General features: G+C 38.3%; 1 long non-coding RNA gene across 1 annotated transcript; it reads right to left on the reverse strand.

The window, feature by feature from the left end:
• Positions 1–254: 254 nt before the first annotated feature.
• Positions 255–12,022, reverse strand: LOC135295537 (uncharacterized). Its single transcript, XR_010357665.1, has 3 exons — positions 11,709–12,022; positions 9,745–9,886; positions 255–329 (listed from the first exon to the last, which is right to left on the reverse strand). It is a non-coding gene; the product is annotated as an uncharacterized LOC135295537 (long non-coding RNA).
• Between the last annotated feature and the right edge of the window lie 338 nt (positions 12,023–12,360).

Below are 12,360 nucleotides of genomic sequence, written 5' to 3' on the forward strand. Positions count from 1 at the left end.
TTTTCAGTTTTAATGAACCTATCAATTAGGCAGATAAAGCAAAAATAGCATAATAGAAATAGCAAAGTTTTCAAATTCTTTACTAAGGAATATACTTCCTTGGGGACTTGGCATAAAACCTTTCTCATTTTCAGGGAGATCATTAACTGTTTCTTGCCTCCATGTAGCCATGTAACATTTTCCATGTGCAAGAGCCAGAGTAGTAAACTCACTGAATCACAGCTGGCCAAGGATAACTATTTTAAGGTGCTGACCTGTGATGGCTCTGTTCTTCTGATTGACAGCTCCATGGTAACTGTGCCCAGGAAAATATGACTGCATGTCCTTTTCTGCTGAGTGTTTTCATAGAAGTACATGAAGATAAAACAGAACTGAGTAGGAATGACATAGTGATCTACTGAATATTAAAACTAGTTTGAAAATCTGTGGGGAAATCTGGATGTAAGTGAAGGTATTTATAATAGTTCCTCTGTGACCTAACGGAGCCAGGATTTCATCTTGTAGAAGAGAGAGGAGACTATTTCCTTGTTATAAATGTTTTATTTTAGTCTATAAATTGAACTGTAAAGACACACATTTTCCCTTCAATTCTAAAACAGAAACTCTCCAAGAACCATAGAAAAATAATTTTCTTTTTTCTTTTTACTTTTATTTTCTGTTTTTATCTTAGAGTTGGCAATGCTGAACACAGAAATCAAATATAAAGCAACTGGACATTTTGATGACCAGAGAATATAAAAATATTAACAGTTTAAATCTGAGGTCTGTAGTTTTCTCCTGGTTTTTGTCAATGTACGTATCTCAAGGCCTTACAGCAGTGCTATGGTCATCAGGGCCCAGAACTTCTGCACTACTCACCCTGTTCCATTTTATACAGGATGTCCTTCAGGGGAAGAAAATGTTCTGTTAAACCTACTTTATTCTATAGCTGAATTCCTATGTAAATCATGTTTTCTAAGTGACGGCTTAAGACTGGGATTAAGTAATATGACCCAATTCAAGCAGCATCAAGTAGTCATAAGTTTATTGAGATTCATAGGGGTTTTATTAGTTTTAACTACCATATCACCATAATACTGCCACCAATAGCTGAGTACACAAAAAATTAACTGTAGGCCACATGAAATTATCTACTTGGTAGTGACTGGGGCCTTATCATACTTAGTTACTGTTCCCAAAACTTTTAGACGTGTTGCAGTAAAGCTAATTGAACTGGTTTTATCCTTACACCGTTTGTTTTATACCATCCAGAGAAAAGAAAAAGCAGGATGCAATTCACAATTGAAAATGTTTAAATCACTGAATCTGAGGATACAGAAGCTCTGAATCTAACTTTTCTTGATTCAGAGTTCCTGGTGGGTCCATACCATCTATTTGGTTCAGCATTTACCAGTCTGAATTAAAGAAACACACTACTAAAAAAATCTACTAAAATATTGGTTGTTGTGGCACGTGGTTTGGATAATTGAGACATCTTAGAAGGCATGTGTTTATTTCAGGTCATTTTTCTAGTAAGAGAAAAAAAAAATTCTATCTTGCCTGATATTTAAATAAATAAATGTATTTCAGAATATACAAATATAAAAATAAGAGACCAGAATTAGATCTCTTTTGCAGAGTATACTCATTCATAGATGTACAGCATGCTGGTCCAGCATGCAGCATACTAGGATCAATTCTGATTGAATAAACTTGGCAAAAGGAAAGTTTCCTCAATGTCTTTTGACTTTGTGTTAATTCAAATATGTCTTTTAGATATAATATAATGCCCCAGGTTGCAGATATAAAATATACAAATATATACATTTATATTATTTATATATATATACCTGTTTCTAAATATCCAAAATAAATGCTTTAAATTACAGCCACTTTCATGAATGTTAAAGTTGGTTATACACAGATATAGTAGTCATTGAAACACTTTTTTTTTTTGGTGATGAATTAATGGGCTTTTTTTTCTTTTTTTTTGTTATTTTAAAGAAGACTGTATTTTGACAGATTATAGGATAGTGTCAGTCTCTTCTTCCAAGTAACTGGTAGTGGGACAAAAGGAAATGGCCTCAAGTTTGTACCTGGTGAGGTTTGCATGAGATATTAGGAAAAATTTCTTCCCAGAAAAGGTTGCAAAGGTTTGGGGTTGCAAACATTGGAAAAGGCTGCCCAGGGAAGTGGTTGAATTGCGGTCTCCAGGGGCATTTAAAACATGTAGACGTGACACTTAGGAAAAGGGTGTAGTGGTACACTTGGCAGTGCTGGGTCAATGCCTGGGCCAAATGATCTGTTCCAACCTACATGATTCTATGATTAAAATAAATATTCCTTATATGTTAAGTGAACAGGTCTATTCTTGAACTTACTTATAAAATAAATATTAACACCAAAGTTAATTAGTTATTTCAGTGCTTAAGCTGAAGAGGAATGTCTCTAGCTTTTAGATTAACAGAGCAATGGTTTCTTTCTTTGAAACTGACCAAATATTTTTTTGTTCCTGAACATATTTAAGAGGTAAAATTGTTTCCATGGTAACAAAGGTTAATTAGAAGATCTCTTAAAGTCATCACATTTAGTGCATATAACAAGCAAAACTGAAAAAAAAAAAAAAAAACAAACCAGGAGTGAAAAAATATTCAAAATTAAGTGTGAACTGAATGACATTAAAACTTGATCCACCTTTACCAAAAACTACCATTTTGTGGGACCAATTTAAAATGAAATTCCCTTGTCTTTGTTTAAATTTTAATAAACTCTGGTGATACACATATTTCAGGAGCATATGTAGTTCTCATGTGCAACTGTATCAGCTTTCTTGATAAATATATTTAACATATTAATAATCGGGAATTCTATATAATTGGGCATGTCTTTTGGTCCATGATATGTCAAGTATGTACTTTTCTGGGTAAGGGTTGCGCACAATCAAATGAGTGGTTTTGGATGTAAGATCTGTTAGGAGTTTCTCTTTTGAGGCTGCTCTGGAAGTTTTATAATTTTACAGTATCTTATAGCTTTTCTCTAGAAAAACCTTCAATCTAAATTGAGCTTAACAGACCTTCAAAAAGAAAGAAAATTCAGAGATCAGAAAACATTTCTTTCCCTGTAAAAACTGGATTTTAAATTTTGCTGACTTACACTGCTTTTAAAGAATTGCTGTCACCCTTTTTTACAACAGCCATTAAGACAGATTTTGTCATTGTGCTAGAATGACAGCTGAACACAAATGATTTGACTGAAAAGCTGTCTAGTTCACCTTCAGAAAGATTAGCAAAACCTTCCACCTATAACACCTGCAGTAAAAAAACACTCTCTTAAAGGGGCATTAGCGGAGCTGATGGGGAAGAATATTTTCTTTCCCCAAATTAAAATGCTGCCTGAACATATGCATTCAGCTACCTTGACTGCTAGGTGAAGAAAAACTGAGTAAGAACTGTCCTCCCATTCCACAGACCGAGAAGATTGCTGCTAAGAAACCACATAGCTCAGCATCTTGTAAGGGCAGATATGCTGCAAGGAGAAAGTTTGAACTCAAGTAACGCTTAAGGACTGTTATCAATACCATAAAACCATAGAATCATAGAATATCTTAAGTTGGAAGGGACCCATAAGGATCATTAAGTTCAGCTCCTGGCCCTGCACAGCACACCCCAAGAGTCACACCACATGCCTGACAGCATTGTCCAAATGATTCTTGAACTCTGTCAGGCTTAGGGCTGTGACCACTGCCCTGGGGAGCCTGTTCAGAGCCCAAGCAACCTCTGGGTGAAAAACCTTTTACTGAACATATCCAACCCAAACCTCCTCTGACACAACTTCAGGCCATTCCCTCAAGTCCTGTCACTGGGCACGAGTGTGAAGGGATTGGTACTTGCCCCTCCACTTCCCCTTGTAATGGTACTGAAGACCACAAAGACGGGAGCCCTCAGACTCCTCTTCTCTAGGCTGAAAATAAAATTACATTAGGGCTTCTCATAAGGCTTCTCCTCCAGACCTCTCTCCATCCTCCTGGACCTCCTTTGGATAACATTTTAATAGCTTAGTGTCTTTTTTTTTAGTTGTGGTTTAAAAAGTTACCTTTGATAATATTTGGAATATTTTTCATATCCTACACTCCTGGGAAATACTAGCTAACACAGTAAATCTTAACACAGTAAGAGTGATTTTAATTGCCTGGATTGAAAACAGTAATTTAAAAGTGCATTAACTAGCTCTTGCTTTGCTCAGTTGCTATGCATATCTGTAACCCCGTGGTATGTGTGACACTCTATGACACCACCAATCTCACTGCACTTCAGTTTAAGATGCAAAAACATGGGTGATGTTTTCACATAAACCTCTGTGAGGTGTAGAAACATTGTCACTGGGGTATTAAAGCAGAAAGTTGATAGATATTCTATTTCTTTTCTGTATAGATGCTTCCTGGTTAACCAGAAGTTTTGATATACTCTGCATCATCATTCTTGTCAAGATTTTTCTGACTCAGTAAATAATCTTTTCTTGTGCTCTTGCTCATGTTAAGAAGTGAGCAGTTCAAACTGTCCAGTGCAGTCACGCAGAACCCAAAACTGCTTCTGGAGCAGAGAGCTGGGCCATATAAATGTGCACGTACATGACACGTATGCTGGCTGTCTCTGGAGAGACGCTGGCGAGGGGAGCTGCCTGGGCTCTGTGAGGAGAGGCAGGCTGGCTTCAGCTGGCTCCAGCACACCCATCTCAGGAGATAACTGGGCCAAGTGTGGGGTGCCCCATGAAAACATATTTGAGAAATGGAAAGAAAAAGTGGAAGAGCAGGGGGGTGAGGGGTGAAAAGTGAGAATCAGCAGTGTAAGCACCAGGGAGAGAGCAGGATGAAGGGGAGGAGGTGCTTCAGGTGCTGGAAAGGTGCTGCCTGGCCGCCCACAGAGAGGCCATGGTGAAGCAGAAATTCACACTGCAGCCATTGTTAAGGACACGCACTGCAGCTGTTGCCGGTGGAGCTCAGAGGCATGGGAAGGACCAGCAGTGTCACAGTTACTTAGTGACCATAATCCTGTTCCTCACCCTCCTACACCATGTGGGATTGGGGGTGTTAGGGGAGTGAAGTTGAAGCTGGGAAAGGGGAAGATGTAGTTTTAATTTTTGCCTCAATTTTGTACTGCCAAAATCTATTTTAATTGTCACTATATTAAATTAATTTTCTCGAAGCCATTTTGCATGACCATTCAGCAACCTCCCTGGCTTTATCTCAAGTACAAAGTTTTTTCATCCAGTGTCCCATTATTTCTCATTGTCCCATTGAGGAGAAGCAGAGAGTGAACACCGTGGTGGGACTGTGACCCTTAGCTAAAGTTAACCCACCACAACCATGAATGTAGCTCGCTGCTTCTATACCTTGTTCATGACCACTGTGGCTAGACTGGGCCTTGCAATAATAAAATAAATCTTATACAGTGCAGTTCTTTTTACATCCTCACCAGCCCTTGGTGACACAGCCCCTGCCTGTCCTCTGCCTGCTGTGACAGAGCTGCCGTCATAACAGGGTGAGTGAGAGTGGTGCCAGCCCAGCCCTTGGCCTCCCAAGAAAAACTTCTGTTGTTTGTCAGATTTGCTTGAGTGCAGAGGAGCAAATGATAACTCAGGCGTATGAGGACAGTGACCAACACAGACAGCCTGTTGTCGCTCCTGTCTGTGTGGGGACAGCTTGACACCAAGGGCTGTGGCCACATCTCAGACCCTCATCACCCCCAGCCCACCCCACCTCCCCTGGGACTCCCTGTCAGGGCTGGGGCAGAGGGAGGTGGAGCCCAGCATGAGGGTGCAGACAAATAAATGTGGTGTCTAAACACTGGGGAGCAGTTCAAGTGTTTGACATACTGACCCAGTGCCTCTCTGGCTGTCTGAAAGCTCAGTATCTTGTGATCCTAATATTCTCTAATACCCTCTTGTGTAGTTTGTAAAAGGATACATGAACACTTTCTCAGAATATTAATCAATCAGCAGTTATGCTAGAGAAATTGTTTCTAGGCTTTTAATGAGGATTAAGTGTGTGTTTAAAAAGTAGTCCAATACTTCTAATGAGAAATTAAGAAAATCCCAATTGCAACCACATGAAATTCACCTGGTAATCTGCTTCAAACAGGAATCCACAAGCTGAATGCATTCAAACCTTCCTAATTATTTGTTGTTTTTATTAATGTGCTTAAGCTTGGAATTCTTGGATGAAAAAGCATTCTAAAACATTATAACATTCTAATACTCTTATTAAACTTTTCATGAAAATTCATACTCATGCTACAACATTATAAAAATCTCTTCTAGAAATATAGATTGATTACACAAGTTTACAACTACCATTCACATTGTTTAATTACAGACGTTTAAGACTGGGGAGTCATTATCAATGCAACACCATACAATCACTAGTCCTGGCTCCATGACCCTCTCCTTTTACAAATCTGCTGGCTCACACTATGACTATCTGCCTTGTAACCCGATTTCAGCTGCATTATTTGTATTAGGGGAGGGGAAATGAAATTCTATATCACTGAGACACATCTCACTTGTCTCATGAAAATGCAACATCAGTAGTGTACACCAATTTCTGAGAAATGTTCTCAGTCTCACAATTTCAATTTAACTTTAAATTCCTTACATAGCAAACAGAACACATTAGTGTTCTGGGTGAATTTTGGAAAACTATAAGGTTTTCTATTACCTGTAGTGGGGTGTTAACTGCTGGCTAAAATGTTTGCCCATCATTAGTACAATTACTGCAAAATGACCTCAACAAATTAGAGATGGACAATTACCAGCATTATGACATTTAACAAGAGGAAATGACAGAATTTGCCCGTGGGATGGGGCAACTCTGGATATGTTTATAGACCAGGGAAGGAGAGCCTGGAAAGCAGAGCTTCAGAATGAGACCTGGTCCATGACAAGTTGGACACGAGTCAGCAGTGCCCTGGCAGCCAGGAGGGCCAAGCATGTGCTGGGGTGCATCAGGCACAGCATGGCCAGCTGGGCAAGGGAGGGGATTGTCCTGCTCTGCTCTGCTCTGCTCTGCTCTGCTCTGCTCTGCTCTGCTCTGTGGTGGGCTCACCTCCAGTGCTGGGGGCAGTCTTGGGTACCACAATAGAAAAAGGCATTAAACTAGATAGAGTGTCCAAAGGAGGGCAACGATCATGGTGAAAGGCCTTTGAGGGACAGCCCCCACTTGCGGGATTCACATTCTCTGAACAGAGAGAGAGACATAATTTTTTCTCACAGGATTTTTCCTGGAGAATCACAAAGAAGAGAAAACAACTCTTATCTCTATTTTCTGCCCCTGTTGTTTTTGCACATGTGGAATGATTGTTTACCTGAAGTGATTTGTCACTTGGATTCTGCTGAGGATTGTTTTGTTTCCTTGGCCAATTGGGTCAAAGCTGTGTCCTGGCTGTGGCAGACAGTCACAGGTTTTTCTTTAGTATGTATCTTTTGTATAGCATCTCTTTAGTATAGTTATAATATAGTATTAATGTAATATAGTATAGTTTTAATAAAGCAATTGTTCAGCATTCTGAATCAATGGAGTCAGATGCCAATCATTCCCAGACGTTGGGGTCACCCTGTATTTGATACCCACTCACAGCTGAGGTCCCTTGGTCTGTTCAGCCTGGAGAACAGAAGTCTGAGGAGAGACCTCATTGCAGTCTGCAACTTCCTTACAAGGGGAAGAGGAGGGGCAGGCACTGATCTCTTTGGTGACCAGAGACAGGACCCCAAGGAAACAGCATGAAGCTGTGTCAGGGGAGGTTTATGTTGGATATCAGGACAAGGTTCTTCACCCAGAGGGTGCTTGGGCAGTGGAACTTTCATCCCAGGGAAATGGTCACAGCACCATACCTAACAAAAGTCAAGAAACATTACAACAACACTGTCAAACACGTGTTGTGACTGTTGGGGATGTTCTGTGCAGGGCTGAGTTGGACGTGATGACACCGATAAGTCCATACCAACTCAGCTTATTCTATTATTCTGCTGATGGCATTATTATACCTCAGCTTTTACTAGTGTTATTTATAGGAAAACTAAATGTTTCTGCTTTAGGTACAAGGTAACCTGTAATTTAATTTGGAAAAAAATTAAGAAATATTTCTGAAATTATTTAAGTGCTTGTATCTGCAGTGTGTTTCCATTGTATTCAAAATAGAGAAGAGGCATAGAAACCCTTCAGATTTCCACTTTCTAGACTGTCACTGAAGTTTAAATTAAGATGGTATCAGTCGGCCATCTATCATGGCCTCTTATGTATAATACGACACCCCATTGCATTTTATTTAATTATCCCTTTATTAGGCATAATAAATTATGATTTATTTATGTCTTGTATTTTAGTAATTACTTTGGTCTCTTTGGAATAGACCCTTTATTTCAATTACTCTGCTACAGACCAAAATATCTATCTGAAAAGCAGTTTAATCAATGTAACTAAAACTGATGAACACTCTCTTTCATGATCATGTTGCTTTTTAGTCTCCAGATAGTCTCTGGTAGTATTCCATGCTCCATCTGAAATTCAGATAAATAACTAACTTCATTTTTTCCATCTTTTAGGAAAACTATATTCACACACTGGACTTTTCCTGTTACTTTAGTCTGTACGGCAGACAGAAATAAAACTTGTTCTGCTCATTCCTCATTACAGAAATATTCATTTGAACACAAATTCCAGTCTTTACCCAAAGAGAGCATTTTATTTACTTATTTAATATTATTTGCAAATAGTACAGATAGAAAGAAAACCTGTGTTGCTAATGACATCAGCACTTAGCTAGCATTGCCTCTTTCCCTTTTCTAGCAATCCTAGAATGTAGAAAAACATCTTGCCTACAGAGTTGTTACTGAAGAGGAGAAAAAATAACTGATGTTCATGGATACTTGTTAATCGTGTATCTTTAATCTGCAAGGGATAACAACTAAATAGAAAGTCATGATTTTAGGTTTGCATTAATTCATTAATTCACATTTTTACTGAACTATATCTTGATGAGTGCACTGATTATTTATGCCCATATTCATTAGTATTCTTTCTTGTGCAGTGTGAGAAGCAGGCAACTGAATTACAATATAATACACATGACATATTTATACCCACATTTTCCTTGCTTAAAATAGGTTTGCCAGATTATTTCTTTGCTTCTGCGCCAGCCTCAGATATAGTGCTCAAATCTTAATAGCAGAGTTACTTTAACTTCTGTGATAGAAACATATAACATAAAAATTCCTTATTGTGCTTTTTGAAAATAATACAGGTATTTGTCCCAGAAGAGAGATTTCTGCAAAGAAGTCCAGTTCAACATACTCAAGCATGGCATGAGTTGTTCAGCCTTTAAATATTGAAAGGCCACCAAAGGATTCCCCAGAGCTTCCCTACTCTGAGAGTAGGAGAGCTCTGGGGAATTCTTACGTGGCCTTTCAGTATTTAAAGGGGGCTATAGGAAAGATCATAGAACCATAAAATGGTTAATGTTGGAACAGATCTTAAACATCAACTAAGTCAAATCCACCCACTATGGATAGGGCCACCTTGCACAAGATCAGGTTACCCAGAGTCCTATTTACCCTGGGCTTGAGCACCTCCAGGGATGGGGAGTCCAGAGCTTCCCTGGGCAACCTGTTCCAGTGACTCACCACCCTCACAGTAAACAATTTATTCCTAGGATCTAATTGAAATCTACCCTCCTTCAGCTTAAGGTCATTCTCCTTTATCCTATCCCTACATACCCTTACGACAATTCTCTGGCTCTCTTGCAAGCTCTTTCCATGTGCTGGAAGGTTGCTAGAAGGTGTCCCTGGAGCCTTCTTTTCTCCAGGCTGAGCAGCCACAGCTCTGTTAGCCTGTATTCATGAGACAGGGGCTCCAGACCTGTGAAAAATGTAATAACCCTCAGCTGGACTCATTCCAACAGGTCAGCATCTCTCTTGCGCTGGGCCTTTTGGGATGGGACAAGGGGCAGGGGTTTAAAACTATGAGAAGGTCCATTTAGATTAGAAATAAGGGGAGGACTTTTATGGTGATGGTGGTCAAACACTGGCAGAGCTTGCTTAGAGAAGTGGTAGATGCCCCATTCCTAGAAACACTCAAGGTCAAGTTGGATTGGGCTCTGACTAGCCTGATCTAGTCAAAAATGTGGGATGTTTGACTAGAGGAATTTTACCCATGTTTTTGAACACAAACTATTCTATTGTTCTGTCCTGAATGTGAACATACAGAACAGTAATCTTCCTGCCTTTACAAGTCCTGCAAAAAGGGATAGAAAGCATGCATAAGACATAGAAAAAAAAAAAAGAGAGAAAGAAAAAAGAAATTAATTTAACAAGTGTACAGTCTTTTTAAAGAAAAGATGAGTTGCATAACTCGCAACTCAAGGTTTTGATGTGATCTTTTCATAGGATGATAATAATAAATGGAGAAAACACAAATGTAACAGAATTTAAGAACACAGAAATTTGCCTCTCAGAAAAAGCTTAAATCACCTATGCTTCCCATATTCCTCATCCTTTTTGGTACCACAGGTCTTCTTTGTATCAAGACTTTCAGTGCTTTTTTCCTGTCCAAACTTGCTGAAATAATTAGCAGTAAGGCAAAGGTCACAATTCTCAGACTGTGAACTCATGACATCTGAATGAAGTTGAGTGGACTTTGTATTTAAATTCATTATTTTGATATCTAGATGCCCAAACGCCAAAATGGCTAAATGAATTCCTGAGATGCATCTTGCTCTCTCAAAGCTGGTATTGGTAGGGCTCTCATAGCAGGTTGAGTACAACCTTAGGTCTTACAGATACATCAGGTGGTCATAAAGCCCTCAATGTGTCATGCTTTCCTCAGTATTCCCTGGAGGATTTTTATGTTGTGAACATATGAAATCATAAAAATAACAAAGAAAACCCTGCTCCCATGTTTTACTGTAACTACTAGGTCAATGTAACTATGCCCCCTCACCCAAATCTACAGTCTAGTACTCTAAACTTTGTGAGCATTATGAAACTAAGTGATTCAAGAGCTTTAAGCAAGCCTAAGTGGATTAAAATTCCACATTTTTCTGTAGCATAGTGAGCATTTTAGTTTTCCCAATTTATGTGGTCAGGAATGCTATACTTGCATCCTTTTACTTTTCTGAATACTACACTTCATTCTGAACATTATGAATTAACTGGAGGTATAGATGTATTCCATGGATCTATCCAGCTTTTCTTTTCCAGAAATTTGAATTCATATGAAGATACAGATAAGTACCAAAATTAAAGAAGACAGTGAACTACAATGAATTACCATATTTTGATATGTATTACTTGATATTTGCCACCTGTTGCTGCCATTAGTTTAACTTGTTATTTTTCTTAGCAACTCTAACTCTTTGTGATGTGTGCTGCTGCAAACAGAAGTATTTTTGTTTACCTTACTTGGTGGGGTTAATTCTTCTACATGTCACAGTTCTTTTGAGCTGTTTTTAGAATTAAGGCCAAAATATATCTGATGAGAAAGCTGCACATTCTAATGTACAACTGTAGAATAAGTCATACTACTTTATTATATTACCTTAGCAATATTTCTTCCTTTTTTTTTTTTTTGTTAGCTATTACTTTTTTAACATACTATCTCAAGTAAAGGGTTTTGAGTCTTTCAAAAAGGAAGAAAATTTTACATAATCACATATAACATTTTAAAACCTGTAATACATTACCATTTGTTGAAATTCCAAAGCTATAGCAAGTCTTTTTCCACAGAAAGCTTTGATTATGTACTGGTGTTTCTATGAGTAATATGGTCTGATTTTCCTGCTGATTCTAAGGACAAGAAAGTATATTTGAATTGCAAAGCTCATGGAAGTCCCCCACATATAGATATATATTTTAGAATTCTTTGCAATTTCCAGATTATTTGGTCATTGCAATACCATTCTGAGAGTCAGTGCGCACTGGAAAAAAGTGTAACAGAAACAACTCCATGACCTACAGGGCTTTCTTGATTCTTTCTTATTCTGAATAAGGAAAAATATATAAATGAAAGTGAATAAAGCCAAAGCAATTTATGAAATTTTAAATAATGTTCTACTGCATTGTATCTCCATTTGAAGTGTCTCCTTTTTTCTAGTTTTATGACTTGTATCTGTAACACTAGACAAGACAAAATTGGGATTTTTTTTTCTAAATACAACTTCCATAAAGCTAGCAAATACTATCCTATTTTATATAGTAAAGAGTATGTACATTAAATGACATGACAAGACAGCATAGGACACCACAGATGAACCAAACCTAGAATGTTTCCATTGGTGGCATCTCTGCCTTGCTCCTCTGTAAAAATCTTCTCTTCCTTCTTTTTCCATGCAGGCT

This window comes from Passer domesticus, chromosome 2, assembly GCF_036417665.1.
Source record: "Passer domesticus isolate bPasDom1 chromosome 2, bPasDom1.hap1, whole genome shotgun sequence".
Classification (NCBI taxonomy): Eukaryota; Metazoa; Chordata; class Aves; order Passeriformes; family Passeridae; genus Passer; species Passer domesticus.